The sequence below is a fragment of the Strongylocentrotus purpuratus genome, unplaced genomic scaffold (assembly GCF_000002235.5).
Source record: "Strongylocentrotus purpuratus isolate Spur 01 unplaced genomic scaffold, Spur_5.0 spur5_scaffold_9, whole genome shotgun sequence".
Classification (NCBI taxonomy): Eukaryota; Metazoa; Echinodermata; class Echinoidea; order Camarodonta; family Strongylocentrotidae; genus Strongylocentrotus; species Strongylocentrotus purpuratus.
The window spans coordinates 12,677,923-12,700,526 of NW_022145615.1; the positions used below are offsets into that span (position 1 = coordinate 12,677,923).

The 22,604-nt window shown below is 36.9% G+C and overlaps 4 non-coding genes across 4 annotated transcripts; 1 reads left to right on the top strand and 3 right to left on the bottom strand.

Annotated features, from left to right (window-relative positions):
* Window positions 1-2,455: 2,455 nt before the first annotated feature.
* On the top strand, window positions 2,456-2,527 carry TRNAA-UGC. The gene has a single exon. It is a non-coding gene; the product is annotated as a tRNA-Ala (tRNA).
* Window positions 2,528-4,289: 1,762 nt separating this feature from the next.
* Window positions 4,290-4,361, bottom strand: TRNAA-UGC. Its single transcript has one exon. It is a non-coding gene; the product is annotated as a tRNA-Ala (tRNA).
* Window positions 4,362-5,004: 643 nt separating this feature from the next.
* TRNAA-UGC lies at window positions 5,005-5,076 on the bottom strand. Its single transcript has one exon. It is a non-coding gene; the product is annotated as a tRNA-Ala (tRNA).
* A 658-nt stretch (window positions 5,077-5,734) lies between these two features.
* On the bottom strand, window positions 5,735-5,806 carry TRNAA-UGC. Its single transcript has one exon. It is a non-coding gene; the product is annotated as a tRNA-Ala (tRNA).
* Between the last annotated feature and the right edge of the window lie 16,798 nt (window positions 5,807-22,604).

Here is a 22,604-nt window from a genome sequence, read left to right on the forward strand (position 1 = left end):
ATAGTCAAAGAGTTGCGTCTGCGACTAGAAACTTCGTCTGGACCCTTTTGGCGTTTCCTGCCTGAATTATAAACTCTCATGTACGATGACAAATCCATAAACCAATGTTTCTGATGTAAAATTCCATACTTTTTACTTGGATCCCTTGCAGATCGATACTCAACTTTATTCCAACCAATAACAATTATCAATATAAAAGGATACACAATCAATCAGGTCACCTAAATTATTTTTTAATCTAAAAAATGGAAATACCGGGTGAGCATTCTTTTTCATTGTACGAAAGATGGTCCCAAATGTCGTTTATTGTAAAAATGTCAAGAAATAATTCCATCTATCTCAAGCGTCTGGTGTTATATAGTAAGCGACTATGTCAAAGAGATAACTCATCAACTCCATGCAGTAACAGAATCAGATGGACAGAAAAGCGGTCGTCCGCTATCTATTGACTGTCTATTAACCTTTCTTTATATCAAATGAGTTAATGGAACACTCATAGCCTCGGAAACGGTTAATTTAGAGGGTAATTTCAGCAGACCAGCTCACCAATTCAAGAGCATCAGATCTGAGAATACCTCAACAGTCAGGAGACATTTCTGAACTTGATGAATGGATGTGATCAGACACGTTTGTTATTATATAATGAATGACACTACAATGACTAGGACATAAACCGGCAGTCATACCTCAGATGTCTGAAGGTGAAGGTGGTGACGAGGGGGGGGGGGGGTGGAATGACGAACAGGTTTATCCAGTCCTCACCTGTATTTGTGTGGCTCTACTTAATGTATCATATCTTTACGTTGACATCTCCAAGCTGTTTGTCCCATGCGTTACTTAGTTTTGTCTGGGATCAAGAGAGTCCCAAATACTTAAGAATATCCAAGAAATAAACCCTATGTTTGAAAATGCGTCGTTACGTTTCAAATCATATTATGAAATCAATAATCCGTAGCACTTCTAATGAAAAGAATCGATAATTACGTATAGGCCTACCATCGCGAAATCAATGGTATTCTGAAGTACTCGCATTTACTTCATTTCATAATAAACTGAATATAAGTTATTCTTTATCGTCTACTATTTAGTAAAAACATGAATGAATAAACAAAAAATACACAGAATATCATATAACTGTTTCAGAGTGGTTTTCAACCAGTAACCTAAACCAAAGATTTCAAAACTCGCTGAAACCCTGACGTGTATGTATAAGATGGGACAACACGCCGTTTTGTCTTGACTTAAAGCCCCACTGTACTACGTGTACATGCTGCTACTTGCTCCCTCTATATAGAAAACTTCCCAAATAGGTGCCTGTTGGTCCCCATGATCCTCTTTTTCTTATGTTAATTGAGAGCTGAGTTTATGAGATAGCCACCTGTCAGTGACCTCGCTGTGTGGTCTAATCCCTTCTGGTTGAACTAGTACAGCCGGCCTTTAATTTGCAAATGTAAAATACAAAACTATAGTTTTAACTGAACACTTATAGTATGCGGTTCTAAATTTATATCAAATTTATCATTTTGACAAAGATGGAATGACGAAAATGGCAAAAACATGTGGAGCGATGTGTGCAGTCAAAAAATAATTTTTGATTGGATTAGATTGGATTGGAAAATCAGCCATGATCTATTTTGAACGTAACTTAGATCAGGTGGTGGATGCGAAAACCTAATATGTTCGAAGTCATGACCAGAGATACCCTTAAATGCCTCAAATCGGATCTATCCGGTTCAGGCTCGCCTCACATCCAACCACCAATATTCCTAATCAATTCTGACAATATGTTGATAACCAAGAGCCTTAAACATCCATAACTGGGTCGAAAGTGTCAGAATTCGTCAGATTGTCCACACATGATTGTGTCCACATTATGTTTGTCCTTCCAATAGCAGAAGTTGAATCTACCACAACACATCTGCGATCAACAACTGGAAGAACACAACAGCTAACAAATATTAAATTCTAAGTAAATTGATTAAAATTCCCTACATGTACAAGTAGGGAATCACTCTGTATTTCTGTTGACTTAAGATTATGATAAAAGATTGTGAGAGAAATCAATATTGGATCTTAGGAATGAGGGAGGGGGAGGGGGGGGGGGCATGTGCATCCACCTCTACGACAACCCAAATATGACGTACCTCAACACACACCACACACACACTTGTGCCCATGTACATGGTGTATTTTTGTGCTTCTGGCACATATTTGAGATTTAACAATTGAAAAAAAGCATAGAGAAAAAAGGGGAAAAAAGCGCATCAACAGTCACTGTGTAATTATTTTTTTCTAGTCATCTTTTTTTAAATTGAGCTGCAGCAAAATCCTGGATCTGCCCCTGAGAAAACAACAACAACAACAACAACAACAACTATCTAACAATTATAACACATGCAACACAAATAAACGATCAACAGCAATTGTAATGACATAATGACAAGACGAAAGGCAAGGGGATATAGCTCAGCGGTAGAGCGCTCGCTTTGCATGCGAGAGGCCTCGGGTTCGAACCCCGATATCTCCAGATCTTCATTCATTTTATAGCGCTTAGAGACTTCGGTGGTATAAGCGCCTTATAAGCACCGTTTTCTAGAATTATTATTATAATAGCAATCATTGATTTTTATGACAATATTTAAAACAAAGAACATTAGATTGATCAATACATTTTGGTTAATCAATAATTGTGTCAGAACGAGAATTGATAAAGAACGCCATCTATCGTTTGTAGAATCTGGTACGGCAGATCACAACAACAACAACATCAACAATGACAGCAGCAACAACAACAACTAAAACTACAGCAGCAGCAACAATAACAACAATAGAAGCAACAAAGCAACAACAATAGCAGCAACATAAACAACAACAATAGCAGCACCAACAACAACAACATAATCTTTAACAAGAACAAGCTTTAAAACATTTCCTTTAGAATTTCGACTATTTAAAGCATCTTTATTGCCAGATGCTCGTGATTGTAGCCAATCTCCTTCAAAAGACTGCGGCAATGTTCATGTAAAAACCTTGTAAGGCTTGCAGTCATGTGGCCCTTGGAGGGATATCGTTTCTTTCAGGACGGAAGCAACGTAATGAAATTGGGAAGGCGTTTGAAGGGTCTTTCGCGAGCAGACTTCCGAAGGCCTAGGAGGTTTCAGGATCTTGTGAGTTATTTTGGGGTTAAGCTGACGTTATGAGGAACACTGCGGTGGAGGTAGACAGAGCCCAGTGGAACTTGCAAAAATTTGTGTCTAAGATGTTATCATGCCATCGACAGTATCGTGTTTTTTCTTTGTAAAGATGACATGTCAAAACGTTTTGAGAGAATTAAAAAATGACAAAAAACTAAAACACGCTGCAACTTGAATCAATACACGTATGTTGAATATTATCTGTAGTGTCCTGACAATATTCAGAATAAATCTGACCAATCCAGTCCCCTATTTACATACAATATACATAATAAAACGCGATGAATTCTTAATTTTATTTAATCTCCTCGCAAAAAATGTCTCCATCTACAGTAAAGGTAATTTCGTAATTTAACTAAACTGAGTTTAGGAGATGTAACGGATATATGAGCCGACATTATACAGGGGCGTGTCTTAATCAGTTTAAGGAGCATCGAACATCGTAATAATACCCATGTGCCATTAATAGGTTATCATTAATCTTCAAGGAACTTTCTTGATTGTGTTTCATCTTCTCATGTAGTTCAATTCTCCACAGTCAAGCGCCATCTTTGAATTTGGTTCTGTTCTGTTCCTTTAGAAGAAAAAAAACCTCCCACAGGCCATTTCAATTCTACAGCATTCTCTGAACAATACATTTTGGCATAATAGAATAATACACATATACAACAAAATAAATTTAATTTGAACATAAAAACGTAATAAATGAGAATGGTTCGGGAATTGTAATTAGAACCAGAATCATATTCCTGATTCTTGAAGCGGGGTGTCGTTGACCACAAAGACGTTGGTGTCCGTGAGAAAATTAATAAGATTTAACTAATTTAAACTAATGCGACAGACTACATGACTTGTATACGGTGTGTTTAGCGTATAGTAATTATCACGGTCAAAACGAAATCCCGATCTTGGGTCGTGCACGACCGGGTGGCTGCCCCTTCCTATGTAGTGTATAATTTCGATTGATTCACCCCATGCTGACAATGGGTCAACTCAATGACAATTTCTAAACCATATTCATCACACGGAAATAATAAAAAACGTTTTTGATTTTTAAAGCGCTTCCCAACGAAGTCTTTAAAACGAATGTGGGTCTGGAGATATCGGGGTTCGAACCCGAGGCCTCTCGCATGCAAAGCGAGCGCTCTACCGCTGAGCTATATCCCTTTGCCCTATAGCATGTTTGAATTACAAAATACGTAATTAAGATTATCTTGATTAATTGGGTGATTTTTCTGATTTTACGAAAATCTTTTCTATCGTGTTCGGTAGTTAAATTCGAAAATGTGATCTTTCAACGTCAAACTCATTTTCCTCACAAACCCCAAGATGTCATCAATTTCCAATATTGTATCTCTGTACGTGATGGTTATAAGTTTGAATGTATATGTAGACCATGTAGATTAACATTTGAAAGTAAATCAGTATAATTAGGCAAATATGTGAATCTAGGGCATTCGTATAAACCCAATTTGAAAAATGACGGTATTTGAAGCAAAGACCTTAGATTACTCTCTGGTATAAGTCAGCTGTACTGCAATTTTATAAACTGTGCCTTCACAATGCTGTCTTTGATGTAGGGATAGGCCTACACACAAAACAACGAACATTGTCATATTCCCCAGCAGACACTTTGACCTGTATACTCATCCGACATCAACTTGGGTTTGACTTAAAAATCGCCATTATTGAACTCAATGACAATTCAAAACCATACAATATCCCACGGAAATAAAAAATAATGATAAAAAAGTTTCTTATCAAGTGCTTTCCACCGAAGTCTCTGAGCGTTATAAAATTAATGTAGTTCTGGAGATATCGGGGTTCGAACCCGAGGCCTCTCGCATGCAAAGCGAGCGCTCTACCGCTGAGCTATATCCCCTTGCCCTATAATTTGTTTGAATTATGGAATACGTAATTAAGATTGCCTTTATTAATTGGGTGATTTTTCTGATTTTGTGAAAAACTTTGCGATCATGTTCGGTAGTTAAGTTCGAAAATGTGATCTTTCAACGCCAAACTCATTTTCCTCACAAACCCCAAGATGTCATCAACTTCCAACATTGTGTCTCTGTACGTGATGGTTATAAGTTTGAATGTATATAGACCATGCAGATTAACATTAGGCAGTACATCAGAATATACATGTATAGGCAAAATATGTAAATCTAGGGCATTCGTATACGATTAAACCCAACTTGAAAAATGACGGTATTAGCAAAGACTATATAGATTACTCTCCGGTATTTGTCAGCTGTACTGCAATTGTATAAATTGTGCCTTCACAATGCTATCTTTGATGTAGGGGTACAAGAATTCTAACCGGATATTTTCTTATTCCCCAGCAGACACTTTGACCTGTATACTCATCCGAGATTGACTTGGATTTGACTAAAAATCGCCAAAATGGGACAAATCAATGACAATTCAAAATTCATATCTATATATCCCTCGGAATTGATAATAATAATAACAATAAAGACGCTCTGGTAAAGCGCTTTCCACCGAAGTCTCTAAGCGCTATGAAACGAATGAGGTTCTGGAGATATCGGGGTTCGAACCCGAGGCCTCTCACATGCAAAGCGAGCGCTCTACCGCTGAGCTATATCCCCTCCCAGTTGGTAAGTTGAATGTTTTAATAGCTTGATTTTTTTCTGATCGTGTTCCGTGAAAAAGTTCTGTGATCTTTCAACGTCAAACTCATTTTCCTCACAAACACCAAGATGTCATCAACTTCCAACATTGTATCTCTGTCTGTGATGGTTATAAGTTTGAATGTATATAGACCATGCAGATTAACATTAGGCAGTTAATCAGTATATACATGTATAGGCAAAATATGTGAATTCAGGGCATTCGAATAAAGCTTCACAATGCCTACACAAAAAAAAATCTAACCGGATATCGTCATATTCCCCAGCAGACACTCTGACCTGTATACTCATCCGAGATCAACTTGGGTTTGACTTAAAAATCGCCATTATTGAACTCAATGACAATTCAAAACCATATATATATCCCTCGGAAATAATAATGATAATAAAAACGGTTATTTTAAAGCACTTTAATTCCAACGAAGTCTCTGAGCGCTGCAAAATGAATGTGGGTCTGGAGATATCGGGGTTCGAACCCGAGCCCTCTCGCATGCAAAGCGAGCGCTCTACCGCTGAGCCTTACGGAATACGGAATATGTCATTGAAATGGCCTCTTTCAATAATTTCTGATTGTGTACGGTGAAAAAATTATGTGATCTTTCAACGCCAAACTCATTTTCCTCAAAAACACCAAGATGTCATCAACTTCCAACATTGTGTATCTGTCCGTGATGGTTATAAGTATGAATGTATATAGTCAGACCATGAAGATTAACATTTTGAAGTAAAGCAGTATGGGCAAAATATGTGAATCTAGGGCATTCATATAAAGCCGATTTGAAAAATGACGGTATAGCAAAGACCTTAGATTACTATCTGGTATATTAGTCAGTTGTACTGCAATGTTATAAAGTGTGCCTTCACAACGCTATCCTTGATATAGGGGAACAAGAAATCTAACCGGATATTGTCAGATCTCCCAGCAGACACTCTGACCTGTATCCTCGTTCTGAGATTAAGTTGGATTTGGGTTGAAATCGCCATTCTTAGAATTGAATGTTTATTCTCATCATGCTCATATATTGTTAAATCAATTGCATTTGAAAGACAAATGAAAGTGTGTAGTTAAAATGTGTTATCTTTTTCAAATTCTGATTTTGGTTGCCGGGTTATGTTTTGTTGTATCTTGTTTGCCATTGAGTTCGTATCTCAACAAGAAGGCCAAAAATTGAAGAACATGGGGGTAGAATAAGCGGACACCTACCCTCTGGACAACCACCCCGGATAACCACTCCTAGAATAACCACCCTCTAAAATAGGACAAAAAACTACCCCTAGGGCAACGATTTCTTCCAGGACAACTACCCCCTAGGACAACTACCCCCGGACAACTACCCCCGAATAACTATCCCCTAGAATAACCATCCTCCAGGACAAGAACCCCCAGACAACTACTCTATAGGGCAACCGACTTTTAGGACATAATTTATACATCATTGAATTGAGAGTAAGGTTAATGAACCACTATGTAACGACACCTCCGCTGCATTTGTTCGTTCACTTTGTTGTTTCATATTTTACAATTTACAATGATTTTACAAAACGCAAGGTCTACAAACAAACAGTAAGGATAACAGTTTATCAGGGTAAATATTTTCAAGATTTTATTTGCATTAGGAGTACATAAAAACTGACTAGATTTTGACGGCATAACACACTGGAATATTAGGAAAGATTTCGTCATGTCCACCTGTCTATTCTTTCCTTCTTCTGACCCTCTGCATAGTTTAGGAGTAATTGACACAATTTGATTAGGATATTGATGATTACCCGGTATTCAAGGCTAAACGTCGAATATATTCAGCTTTCAGTTTATTGATTCATATTTGACATATTCACATTTTACACTGATTTCACAATATAAAAAGGTAGCGCTACGAACAAATATTTATTCAGAGATTAGAGCAGAAGTTGAGTACCTCGTATCAATTTATAAAGCATGCTGTATCAATTAAAACGACTGAACTAAAATGAAGAGTTAATTTATGGAGAAAACCATAGGGTGAATGCTACGCTTGTTCGTAATGGACCCCAAAGGTAGTTAGTAAGTGTCTATCAAAATGTATGGAGTATTACAATTAAATCACGATCGTGGGGAAAAATATGTTTCACGTTTCAAAGAAACACATGAAACGATTGCAATACAATACGAACAGACAAGTCGATTAGATATTACATAATGTTCATTCCATGGCTTAAAGAAGATTGGTTATAACTGTCAATTATATAGAGAGCAAGCCGGAGAATGATAAAAGCCACTTCTATCTTAACCGTATCCATACGGGAAGATATTAATTATTCACTCGAACAAACGCAGGTGTAAAGAAGAGTATGACGACAAACATATCAAGGAGAGTCATTGACAAGTGAAGAAAAATCTTTATCAGTTTGGGTATGAATGGTAATAAAGTAGTGGAACGCTTGTCGTACTTTTTATCGAAATCACGCTCAGATCTAGAACAAGATCATACTTTTATAGTAAGAACTGGTCAAAATTATCATCGATATTACAGTAACTATAATTATGAAAATTAGTGCAAGTAAAGAGGGTATACATCCGGGAACTATCGTATTGGAAGCATGGGTAAGGAGGGGGCAATTTACCCCCTCCTGATATATTTCCGCCCGAGAAGAAGAATAGCAGCCTCGTAAACTAGCAATAAGTAGGTTGGGAATCACTGAAACGCACGAAAGGTTGTTTTCAAAGCCTTATTTTTCTCCCTCAATTAAATAACTTTGGGCGATGCCCCTGACCCGAACGCAAATCACCCTTTTTACAAAAAGTATATGGATCAAGTAGGTTGAATTGTTCTGCCCCCTCCTGAGGATAAGGAGTACGGATACGCTTCTGCGACGAGCAACACCCATATCAAATATTACCTTCAAAGACCGATATTTATAGTTATTTTATAGTTCATAGTTATCGTCATGATCATATATATTTCATATTTTTTATTATAAAAAAAAGGATCAACCTTTATATAAGGATTATGTTTCATTTCAGGTTGCAACCTATTCAGTTTATTTTATGTCCTTGTCCAATATGTTCTTAACGTGTATTTTATGTTATAATAATAATAATAATAATAATAACAATAATATTTTTAAGGTCCACTCCAAATTTTATTAAGTTAAACGGAAAATGGGAATTCCTTTTGCCCAATTGATCGTGAGCCCGGCAGCCACTGAGCAGCACTAGATCGACGTTGCCCTATCCCTTATTGTTGAACGCCAAACAAGGTAGCAGCAACTCCCGTCTTTTAACGTCTTTTTAACTTAATAAAATAAATTAAATTGAATTGAATTGAATTATTACTGATATGTGACTGGCCCTAGATAAAACGTTACACCTCCACTTTTGTGGAAAAGTGTTACTGTTCAAAATGTGATGTAAAAGCAATCCGTTGATGAACGACTAATAAATTAACGTTTCTCCTGGGGTGCGGATATGATTTCTCGCTGAGTTGGAAAGATATTAATAGTACACCAATTCTAAACTTCATGGTGAAACATTAATGTCTGTGTAGACCGTTAAAGTTTATACCCCGTATGGATTATTTTAGACAAGAGTAGAATGCACTTTAAAGGTATTACAAAGTTTTGGGAAATTTTTAAAAATGGGTCGATAGTGATTCTTTACAATTCTAATATATTTGGATGCCCCTGTGGATGTATTAAAAACACCAGAAATTTTAGCCCCTAAAACACTTTCGCTTTCAAAAAAAAAAAATTGAATATAAAGATTTACGGGTGCTCCCGGTAAATTTTGATAAATTTCAAATAGCTCCTACGGCCGTACAATGGTAGCTGCGACCATGAAAATCTCAGAGTATGTAGTTGTGGTATATAATTTCCGAACGAGAATAGCTAATCGGTCGATTTTAGTCAAAAAACATTGTTTTATAGCTTAATTAATATCTTGACCTTGAGAGGAAGCTATTCATCATAAAGTGTTTATTATTTAGAATTTCATAACTTTAGAGTCGATTTCGACCGCGACACTGATCACTAAATATTGTAGGATCGTATATACTTCCAATATGTTCATTTGAACCAAATTCATGACCCCATACCAAAACTTTGTATTACCTTTAATGGGAAGTCGTCAACTACCGTGACTTTTATAGATGACTTTTCATCAACACGAGAACAAACTATCCCATCTACGGAAAAGGAATATCCCGTTTTTTCTAATCGGAAATGAAATTTAAATGTTGCTATTTTCATCCGACCCCATGCTCTGCTAAAATGATTGCACAATCAATGCACACTGCTCATTCTTACAAAAATCGATGCTGAAACAAAGTTAATTTTCGATAATGGTAATTCAACTTTCGCATTTCACACGATGTTTCATTGGCAATCACATCATCTAAAGTTATAAACATCTAACCTACTTTAGTCGATGTCATTGTCATGGGCATATTCCGACGATGTCGGTCAACTTGGTGTTTTCTTTTTACTTAGTTGCCATGACAATGCTATCCAGATTTCTTTTGTTTCCTGCTTGACAACTCTTTGATCTGGAGAAAAAAAGTTTCGGTCAGCCAAGAAAGGATTTCCTCACCCTGCCGAAAGATTCGGTGAAATGAGACGAAAATAGCACATCGACAAGTCTAATGCAAATGAATGCTACGGTAGTCACGTATCTAACTGTCTAAGTTGCCCTTCAATACGTTATCATATTTCTATAAAACAAGAAACCGTGTGTTACATTTAGAAATACATTATGTCATTCAATAATCAAAATGTAAAAATTGAATGACATCCTTAAACGTAAGAATTTATTTTCATCTTTTACCCTCTTCTCCGTCTCCTCCTCCTCCTCCACCTTCTTCACCTTTCTCTTCGTAGTCTTCTTCTTCTTCTTTTCTTCTTCTTCTTCTTCTTCTTCTTCTTCTTCTTCTTCTTCGTCTTCTTCTTCGTCTTCTTCTTCGTCTTCGTCTTCTTCTTCTTCTTCTTCTTCTTCTTCTTCTTCTTCTTCTTCTCTTCTTCTTCTTCTTCTCTTTCTTCTTCTTCTTCTTCTTCGTCTTCTTCGTCTTCTTCTTCTTCTTCTTCTTCTTCTTCTTCTTCTTCTTCTTCTTCTTCTTCTTCGTGTTCTCCTCCTCATTCTCCTCCTTCATCATCTCCTCGTCGTCGTCTTATTTTTCTTTTTCTCCTTCTTCTTCTGCATCTCCTTCTCCTCCTTCCTTATCTCTCCATGATTATCTTTTTCTTCTTCCTCTTCGCCTTCTTCCTCTTCTTCTTTATCATGAACAGCTGTGTGAACACAAATGCTATTTCAATTGTTTTATAATATGATGCAATTTGTTTTCCTGTACAATATTTTTGTAAAATGCCCAAATTAGCCAATGGCTGCGATGCATCTTTTTTTAATTTTTTTTAATAAAAAGACAATTTTTGAAGTGAATTGAATTGAATTGACTATGCAAACAAATGTTTATGATGATGTTAATACAAGAGTTATATAATCATCTGTTTATGACGTTGCCAAACACATCTACTTTCGGATATTCGCCTTATTCCTTACATTATTTATTTCATTGAACTCTTTCTTTCATTTTACTATATTTTGTCAGAAGGGAGTAAGATTATAACTTTCAATTTGATTATTAATTGAGTTTATAATTATCTTCATAGTCAATAATTTCGCATTTAATTTGATAAACTTGTACAATGTATGTAACAGCCCGGAATTTTGACGTTATACATGTAGTACCAAATTAAAAATTATTCAAAAGTTCTTGCTGTTATTCTTATTATAATCAAAGCGCTAACTATAAAGCACATTGAAATTTGGAATTTTATGTGTTAAGTTAACGAAAATGAGTTTAATTACATTTAAGTGTAAATTGTGAAGTGAAAGGGTCGCATGCACAGAGCTCGATGTCTTGTTTTCTGTGTTGTTTTTAAAAGCTCCTGTTTATGAAGACGGGATATGTTTCTACGTGGGCTGAGGGATGTTTTGAATACAAGCTATAATGATCCCCTCAAATCACTCATTATCTCTAAGTCACTAGGGATATAGGATACATACACCTGGCTTGCCTGTGACACACGGAAAGGCCAGATAACGAGTTAATTATCTCCTAAAGCTATTACTCAGTAAATCATAACTATTTCAAGACCACTCTCTTTCCCTCTCTTCCCCTCTTTGTATATATCCATCTGTTTGATGATCTGTCTGTCTGTTTGTCCGTCTGTTAGTCCCTCTCTTTATATCTCTCTTCTCCCCTCCCCCCTCTCTCTCTTTCTCTCTCTCGTCAATCTGACTCAATACCCCTGTTATTTACCCTCCCATTGTTGATCTATTCTCAGAGATTTGGGGTTTCATTCTTCATGTTCTTTCGTTGATGTTTCCTTATACACAGATTTAAAACGATTCATTTAATCCCTCTTCCCTCTTCTCTCTTCTCTACGCCCATCTTCTATACATCTTGAATAAATATGCAGGTCTACTAATTAAAACAATTCCTTTCTCTCTCTCATTACCCATTTTCTAGTCCCTTTTAAAATTTCATATTTCTTAACGTACATAATTATGCAATTAAAATTTTCAGGAAACTGACTCGACGCTCATAAATACCTCCTGTATTATTATAATGCATTTTTATATATTTGTTATATCATCGCACAGGTGCGGCTCCGAGGTTTTGTCTGATGGAGCACTGTGGTTTATTGGTGAAGGCTCCTGACTCTCATACGAGAGGTCTCGGGTTCGATACTTGCTCGGTGCTTACTTCCTTGGACACTGTGTTTTGTCCAGGCATGTTTGCTCCTCTTGATCCAGGTTTTTTTTAATGTGAAACTTGCAATCCCGGGGTGATAATAATTGCGTGGCTTTAGGAAGAGCAATATTAATATCAACATGGCTATTGAGTTGTTTTTTTTCTATCGCTAGTGGTGCTATTTTCCTCATTTTACACTAAATATTATTCAATTAAAGGCACACTGTCCTACTTGTAGCTACTTGCTCCCTCTATATAGAAAACTTCCCCAATCGGTGCCTGTTGGTCCCCCATGATTCTCTTTTTCTTATGTTAAATGAGAGCTGAGTTAATGAGATAGCCACCTGTCACAGTGACCTCGCTGGCTCACTGTGTGGTCTAATCCCTTCTGGCGCAGTAGTGGTGACGGTCTTTAAAGCGTTTGTGAAAATGAAAATTGCTGCCTTTAAAAGATCACATGACAGGGCAGTGTAATGCCAAGAGCTATTGCGGAGTGTGTCTCTCGTCTTCTTGATGTTGTTTGTCGGCTGGGTTTGATCATTATCGTCACGTGACTCATGAAACCACGTGATGACTACTGGATCTCCACACGTTGAAAGTCAAAAGCGAGTCATCCCAAGGGGCGTAGACGGAACTTCGACATACTCGGGGGAGGGGATATCAGGCAAGCAGTTTAGAGACTTGAACGTGGATAATTAGGCCAATAAATAGGCTTATACCCATACAGACAAGACTACAACATTTTAGTGAAACTATTGAAGTCATCCAATGCTTAGGTGTTAGTTCTTAGTTCTTAGGTGTAAGGTGTTAAGTGTTAAGTGTCAGTGGCGTACGCAGGATTCTTTCAAGGGGGGGGGGGGGGAGGTTAACACTTTGAAATCGGGCAGAAAATTTCGCAACGACTCAGCCAGCCGCTGAATAAGTGGGGGGGGGGGGGCGGCGGGGGGTAGGAGGACACATTTTTAATTTTTTTTTTGGTCTCGAAATGTGAAAATTTGACATTTTTCTTCGTTGGGGGGGGGGGGGTAAGGTCACCTTTTTTTAGGTCGGCCATGGGCATGTTTTTTTTTTTTTTTTAAATTAAAAAAAAAAATCAAAGGGAGGGGGGGGTTTAGGGGGGTTTTCCTAAAAAATACACACATAAAAATACCAAAGGGGGGTTCAACCCCTACCCCCCCCCCCTGCGTACGCGCCTGTTAAGTGTTATAGGTTAACATTCTTTATTATGTCGCAATGGACCAGCACCCCCGGCCAGCACCACTCTTGCCGGTTTCCTCTTTCGTATATTATTTATATGTTATGTTTATCTTTCGTTATGTTGTCTGTATGTTTTTTTTTACTTATCTGTAAATATCGATGTTATAATTATGTATGTTTTTATATGACGAATGGAATAAAATGAATTGAAAAATTGAATTGATATCACATTCAAATTCGATGCTTGATATCACACTCTTCTTAACAAATCGTGTGCAGCTTCCCCTACTTACAAAATATTCATACCCATTTAAAGATTAAGGGACTTGAAAATGGAATTTAGCTCTAAGTATAAACTACAAGCAAATAACTATTGCAAGGTGCCCTCCCTTTTTTAAAGGTACTATGTCCCTTTTGCAGCCAACCTCAAATGCTGTAGAACTTTGCAGGAATTATGAATATGTCACGTATGTCCTATCTGTGAAATTTAAACGTTAGCAGTGTCCTCATATTCAAATTATGCAAGGAAACCCGTTTACTTGCTAGACTTCACTGTCAGACACTATTGAGTGACTAACTGGCCCAATAACCCACTTTTTGTGATGGCCAAGATTAAACTGATTGAATCTTTGCGCAGCATAAAACGTATGACCATTCGGTACAATTGTCTGAAAATCAAGACTATTACTTTTGGGCTCTATAGCCCTAAAGTCGATTTGACAACTAATAGTCGTTATTTTCCCACTTGAAGACATTTTCAAGCCCCACCCTTTTTAGGGAAGTTCTAAATTAGTATTATCTTTCAAGTGCAGTTGGAATTTAACTTTTTCATTTTTTTGGCTTGCAAATGGCACATTTACGTACCTTTAAGTAAAAAAAGGAGAACGAGAAATAGTTGGCTCACGCTTTCATCACGGCGAACTTAGCGTTGAAATGCTCCGTTTGGCTTGCAAACGAACCTTATTATCTTGGGACGTTATGAAGCAATAACTTAAAAATTGCCTTGTCTGGCGTTTGCGGTGGATTTGCTGTACTTTAAAGTTTTTTTTTTGGGGGGGGGGGGTGGGGGTAGATTTTTTGTAAAATCGTAAATCAACATCGAGTAGAAGTGAAATGAATACTTAATATTTTATACATTGAGCTGCATGTCTACGGCCATCATGATGGGAGGCGGGGGAAATGCGAATAAATTAATTAATTGTAAATCATGTAAGCTGTTCATCAATAATGTGTGATGTGAAAAATGACGCTTATAGCTCTTTAAATTTTCGTCTTTCATAGCCCGAAATTAATTTGAAATACAAGTCCTCCAAGTAATCATGGGACAATAGGCCTATATAAAATTGGTAATAATTATTGCCCCAATCAAATATTTAAGAGTGACTTTTTCATGATCCGGTGTTGTTAGGTCATTCAGAATAGCGGGATAGGGTATCTTTAAAAATTGCCGAGCGCCCCCCCCCTCTCCGTGCTAATTGAAGTTGTAATATTTGCAAATCTATCAATGAAATGGGTTTAAAACAAGTCGTATAAATGAAACAATTTTGCCAACAGCGATTATAGATTAGTAAAAAAAATGGAGTGAAAAAATACGATTCGCCGCCCCCATGGCATCGCCCCCACCCCGCGTGAGTGTTCTTATCTCACCTCTTACACCTGTAGAATTAGATTCTCAGGTGAGTTCAGTTCAGTTCATGGAAAGACATTGAGCTTTGCCATTGAGGAAGCTTATAGATCAACACACTGAATGAGTAGTTAACCTTACTGATAAATACAAACTAGCAGAATAAATAAGTGGCGTACGCGAATAGTGGCACGTGTCCCGATATTGCATGAACAAAGCCCCCTCCCCTCCCCCTCCCTTTTTCTTCAATTTCCGATTGCCTAAATTGCCTTTTTAGATTAAAAAAGCCCCACGATATTTATCTATGTGCTTATTGTTTTTATAAAAACGATCACAAAGGTTTTCGAAAAATCAACCAAAGCTAATTTTAGTTGTCTTACCCATCACCTTTTTAGAATGTGCGAACCGAACCATGTCATATATAACGTAAGACATACATGATATACATGTAGGATAATATATAAAGGGGTGTGAAAATTGGTTTATTTTGTTGTCAATGTTTTGAGATCATGTTTTATCTATATCTATTTATTTATTTAATATATCTGTTAAGTTATCTATCTATCTATCTATTTATTCATTCATATACATGTATCTATGTATTTATCTGTCTATCTATTTACCTATCTAATTACAATTTAATACATTAATCTATCTACCTATCTATATAACTGTCTATCTGTCTATCAATATATCCATCTATCTATCTATCTATCGGACTAACTACAATTTATTCTATCTATCTTTCCATCTACATGTCTGTCTGTCTATCAATTAATGCAGCTCAATATGTACGTACCTATTAAGCTTACTGCAATTTTGTATTTATTTATTTATCTATCTATCTATCTATATATACACCTCTAACTCTCCAACTCAGTGTGTCAGACCATATATAAATATATATCCGCCCAAATCTCCATTAATTTTATCCCAATTATCCTAGCAGACAAAATAAATCTCTATCATTCCCCATCTTCGTATTACCGGGAAGATGAGATGAAAATTCGAGAGTCATATTGACCACTCATACCGGTAATTCAATTCAAATGAGCGGAGGTTGCTAGCTTTGGCTAGCATTCAGCAAACAGTTATAGAGCTTCCTTGAAAATGTTTAAATTTAGCTCAGTTCCCACACCCCCTGTACGTATGCAAGCCTGCGACTCGGACAATTGCCAGAAAAAAAAATCTTTAAAGACATCATACTGTAAAATGGCTTATATTTCTAAAGAGATGTAATCAAAATATTTGTCTCCAGACCTGAAAATGAACCGTGCTTAGGTTGAGTGAAAGGATGAATATAATGACCATGCAAACCTAGAACTGCTATATTCCCCCTCCCGATATTATACATATTATACACACACACACATATAAATTATATACAGTGCGTCCCGGAAAAAAACGAAACCGAGAATTATCGATTTTTTTTATAATAACTTAATCACATTTATACTTAATAATATATACACATAATTTGTAAAGCTTAGATCCTTCTGTTTCATTTGATGCAACTCATTATGATGCATATTTCATGCATGAGTGATTAACAACAATTTGAAGAAAGGGTACCTAAAACTTATTTGGCGAATGGTATCTGAATTGTAAAATGAAAATCACATTGCTAGAAAGTTCATGTTCTGCCCTTTCATATGACACCTAAATCAGGAAAAATGAGCCAGAAATAAAAAAAAAAGTTCTGTTTGTTGAAAGTAATGCTTGCATTTCCATAATTTTATTAAACGAATCTCTGCCTGCCCTAACAAAAAACAAAGAGGACGAAAGACTTCATGCATGGCTGATCCTATGAGTCTTTTGTCAACTTTGTTTGTTGCTACGGCAGGCAGCCAGTGAAAACAAATTCGTTTAATAAAATTCTCGGTTTCGTTTTTTCTAGGATGCACTGTATATATATAAAATATATAAATTTACTACGCTAGATGGAATACACAATAAGCACAAGGGAGATATATATATATATATCTCCCTTATACCCCTCTCTTTTCCTTATTATAGGCCCCTTCATACCTGCACGAACCCCTGTCTGTCACCTTATCTGTAGTAGATCAATATCAATCTAGCCCTTATTTCAACGTGTACGCCAGGCACTTATCTTTAAATTCTTTGCTGACAGAAAATTACATAAGCGTGGGCTAGTACGTGGATTATCAAATTTAGATCTAGAATATCAAGATAAATATCCTCTGTTGCTCAGAGATGAAAAGATTGGAAAGGGGTGCGTTTTGGGACCGTCTAACGGATGGCACATAACCCGAAAAATTATTTATACCGTTACATTGAACTCAATTAGGATATGAGAGTAAATGTACATGTATCTTGTTCAGTACTGACTGTCTTTATCTAACATCATTAGCTAATTTGTATTACATACATGTATCATCATAGCAACAAATTGTTGGTTGATGAATTTGGTGGTTAGAGACATTGATTATAATCAAGGGGGAGTTGATAATGTCACGCGTATCTGGAAAGATGATGTGCATGAAACCAGTAACGTTTTTAATGGGGGATACGGGGGAGGGGTACATAGGGTGCCCCACTTATTTGAAAAAAATGATATAAAGTAAGATTACTTTTCATTTTGCTAGTCAGAGATTTTGTTGATACCCGGGCCCCTGACGAAAACTCCGGTATCGCCCATGGGGGAAACGTATTCCCATCTGTAATGCTTTATCACTCGATCAGCACTGCTTGGTGGGAGAGGGCGTTCATTTCCTACTGCTGACGTATGGGGTCCATCCATGGGCGGCTTCATCTATAATTTAAATCAAATTTGATCTATTTCAGATGGGAGGGGTAACGAGGACCGAGAGAGTGAGAGAGAAAGAGAGAAAGGGAGATGGAGAGAGATAGAGAGAGAGAGAGAGAGAGAGAAGGGGGAGGGGGACAGGAGGGAGAGAGAGAGAGAGAGAAGAGGAGTGGGGACAGGAGAGAGGGAGAGAGAGAGAGAGAGAAGGGAGAAAGAGAAAGAGAGGGAGAGAAAGAGAGAGAAAGAAGGGAGAGAGAGAGAGAGAGAGAGGGATGGGGCGCGAGATGGAAAATAGTTGAATGAATAAATGAGTGAATGAATAGACGAATCAATCAATCAAACTAAGAAAGAGATCGATTAAATCAAGAAAGAGCGATAGAAAGAAGGAAAGATAACATGAAACAAAACATGACCGCAACTACTGTCGTAAAAAGGCAACTTGATTAATCTTATCCTAGTTATGCGTCACCTATTAGAATGTGTGAACATGGCAATGACGCGTTATGTAACTCCGAACATGATTTCTTCCGATGTAATTATAAAAGCGTCGAAACATGATCGCAACTACCTGTACTTCCGTAAAAGGCAATCTGAATAGTTTTATGTGTCACCACTAAGAATGTGTGAACATGTCAATGACGCGTTATGTAACTCCGAACATGATTTCTTCCGATGTAAATATAAAAGCGTCAAAAGATGATTGCAACTACTTCCGTAAAAGGCATTTGAATAGTCTGATGCGTCATCTATTAGAAGGTGTGAAAATGGCAATGACGCGTTACGTAATCGGAACATGATTTCTCATGATATGATTAGAACAGCGTTCTGAAATTGCACTTACTGGTTGATGATTCGTTGTTACTTGTTTTGATCGTAATAAAAGAAAGAAATAAAAAAAATGAAGAAAACAAAAGTAGAAAAAAAAAGGATAAGGAAGGAGGGAGGAGCGTTCAAGAAGAGGGGGGGGGGGGGGTCTAATTTTTGAAAAATGATTTACAGTGTTGGGGCCATATCGAAATATTACAATTCTCAACAACTTTCAAAGCTATCTAAAATGTGTCAAGTTTATTCGCTTCCATATCGCATCACACCCAAAATTGATAATCATGGCAAAGCATATCCAGATAGGCAGCTGAAGGGGGCGCATAGTATCTGTAATAGTTTTAAGACTATCCGATTCTTAGTCTTGGGTGATATTGGAGGAATGGCAATAATTGATGTTCTTCTCCATAGATTTAACTGATGGCGCTATTCACTTGACAACAGGGTACCTTATAAAGCTACTCTGGACACGGGTTTTTCCAAACAATTTTTTCTCCTCGCAGCTCAGATTACTAGTCTATATTTGATGTTGATGATACATGTAATATATACCTCTGCATTTTCGATTATGGTTCTTTTCAATATTATTTTATATTTAAGAGAAAACTGTCTTTCGTTAATTAGATTTTTAACGTTATAATATATATTTTTTCCCTAGCAAGATAATAGACCTAATGTTTTACGGTCGGACTCCTAGAAATCCCTGTCAGGCTGTCACCGATATTATTATTTGGTTTTGAATTATATCCTCACTTGAATGCTTGCCTTTTGAACCCAAATCAAAAGATCAAATAGGGTTCAACTACTAGAGATATGTAGACTTTCACGTATTCCTAAAATCCTTTACCAGCTGAACTCCGCTTTACATTTAACCACAGACCCGTTTTTGTAGCCGTGTCAGTAAACCCTGAATTGCGATGATTCATCATAAAGATCAATAACAACATTTTCATCATCACACCCCTTCAGACTCGGTTTAAATCCCAGCTTTAAAGTTAAAGTTAAACCTACAGTGAAGAAAAACAGATGAACCCCACATGAAGAGGCACATCCCGCACAGGCAGCCTTTAGGGGTAGGGTGGTGGAGGTAGTCAACCTTCCCGTGTCCCCTTGAAACACAAGTGGAATATAACTCCAGGGGGTGTTTCACAAAGCCTTTTTTCAATGACAAATGACAAAAACCAGTGACATATCTACTGATAACCACTCAGAAGCAAGGATTTCAGTATAACAAAAAACTGTCATTTGTCTCTGATGACAAGTTTTGTGAAACGGGGCCCAGGTATGTGTTACCCCGTTTGACGTGAAGACCTTTTTTTAAAGGGGGGGGGGGGAGTATTGTGCCCTCTCTTTACAAATCCTAGATGCGCGCCTGTATCCAATGCTGGCGTATGCCATCTAGGCTAAGAAATATGAATAAACCTTTCTTTCGAGCAGGAGCTCATTTTGGGAGAAAATAAGAGTACATACAGATACAAATACGACTAACAATTTCATTGGATCCCGTTCGTATAGAAGGAGTAAAACAAGGTAGAAGTGTGCATGCGACAGGGGAAACTTAACATTCCTGTCCTCAGGAACCCCGTTCATGTTCGGTCAACTAATTTCCTTGTCAGCCCCCAAACCACACACAAAAACATGCACTTTTAAGTCGTGTCATGGAGAGTTCGAGGAATGACTAATGTGTCATTCGATGGGCGTCGCTTGACGAGGGAGGGCTGGCTATCGGCATCTTTTCTCAAACACTCTTTCATTCTTATCTCTCCCCCGCATTTACATCTTCTACTTGAAGTACGTTTTTAAAATATTAAAGAGGAGATCAAACCATTTCGCAGACCCTATAGTCAGCAAGCGTCCAAGTACAGCATGACACCCCCTAGTGCCTAGACCTCCAACCAAACTCGTCAACAAGAAAGAGTTCAGCTGGTCTTCTATGAAGTACAAACTGATCAATTCTGATTAGGGAATTCGAACCTGAAAGCAACTTTGTTAAATTAAAAGTGAGAAGAAAAAAAAAGGGAGACATTGATCAGTGAAGGTTTGAGGAAAATCTGTTAAATATTAAGAAAGTTTTTTAATTTATCAAAAGTTGTACTCGATCAAACACAAATTGGTAACTCAACTGCTTCTATTTAAACCAAGTTAATATCAGTATGGACTGTCCCTTTTAAGACCTCAGTCAGTCCCTGCTACATGGGTAATTGTCTGCTGATTTATGTGTATGTTTACATATTGTCCATTGTTATTAATGAATACTTGGAATGTATGATTCCAAGTACCTACTCGGATTAGTAAAGATTTTATTTTTGAAATTATGGTAAAAACATATAAATTATAAAATGATAGTAAAAGCAAAGCAGATAACTTATGAAAGCCTACAAAAAATAATTGAAAATCATGAAGGACTCGGATGACGGGCATGCTATAGCAAGTTCAATTTCATAATTTATTGAGATCTTTGAATATGTATAATATAAAAACTATATTCATATACATAACAATTCAAAGAATTACATATATGACAAATTCAATTCATTATAAAAATTGAAACTATTGATTGCACTTGATAATTACATTTGATCAAATGATAATCCCTGAATACAAACACTAACAGGCATTTCATTTTACTTAAAAAGTGGAAGAAGACATGTATTTTCATTCTAAACAATTGGCATTACAATACGTTTTCTACACACAAGTCATGAAGAACATACCCGCATGATAAATAATTGAACAAATTACGGCTTACCCCAACGCAGTGAGGGCACTGTTTTGTTTTGAAATGCATGCAGCAAATTCTGTTTTTCTTGCATAGTGTTTTCTCCAATATTTGTAACCTTTTCTTCTGGCAACCCAGAGATAATGCTGTGACAGCTTTCTCGAATTGTACATTATTATTTGATCATCTTTTGAAGTTTGTTGAGCTTGTACATGTAGTACTTAGTACTGATGTGTACATTAAAGGAGCTACACAAAGAAAATTTACTAACAACTGATAATTAGAACAAATTACATATGGATGGAAAGATTTTCTCTTGAAAAACACGAATAATTTGCTGAGAAATCATATAGATATCATGGAAAGGCGTAAAATGCAATTTTTTGAAGACCCTTCTTAGACCCCCAAGCGCCCCCGAACGTAAGCCAAACACACGAGCGTAGCGAGCTCTGAATAGTGACGTCACACCCTGGACAAACAGCTCGGTACCGGCCGCATACCGGAGTCGCGCATGTATTAGTCTGCAGCTAGCCAGCCGTGTCCCGTGTGTGATGTCACAAATATTGACGCTCTACAAAGGACCGCTGAAGGCAGAAAATCTGGATCTCAAAACTAACATTTTTGAGAGTTGATTACTGCAGGCCTGAAACATATTTTGAAAAGGAGAGTTGTTGTATTTGATCAGTAAAGCTTCCCCTTCGCAATGATATGAGTTTTGCATCAATTCAAAACACTTTTGATTCTTTGTGTGTCTACTTTAAAATAAGTCAACATAGCTAGGTAAAAAGGCTGAGGATATAGCTCTCTGACTAATATCTCACTTACAACAATTACAAAAAGTAGTGATCCAATGATGGGTTTTGATATTTTAAAATTAAATTCTTGATGTAGCACAT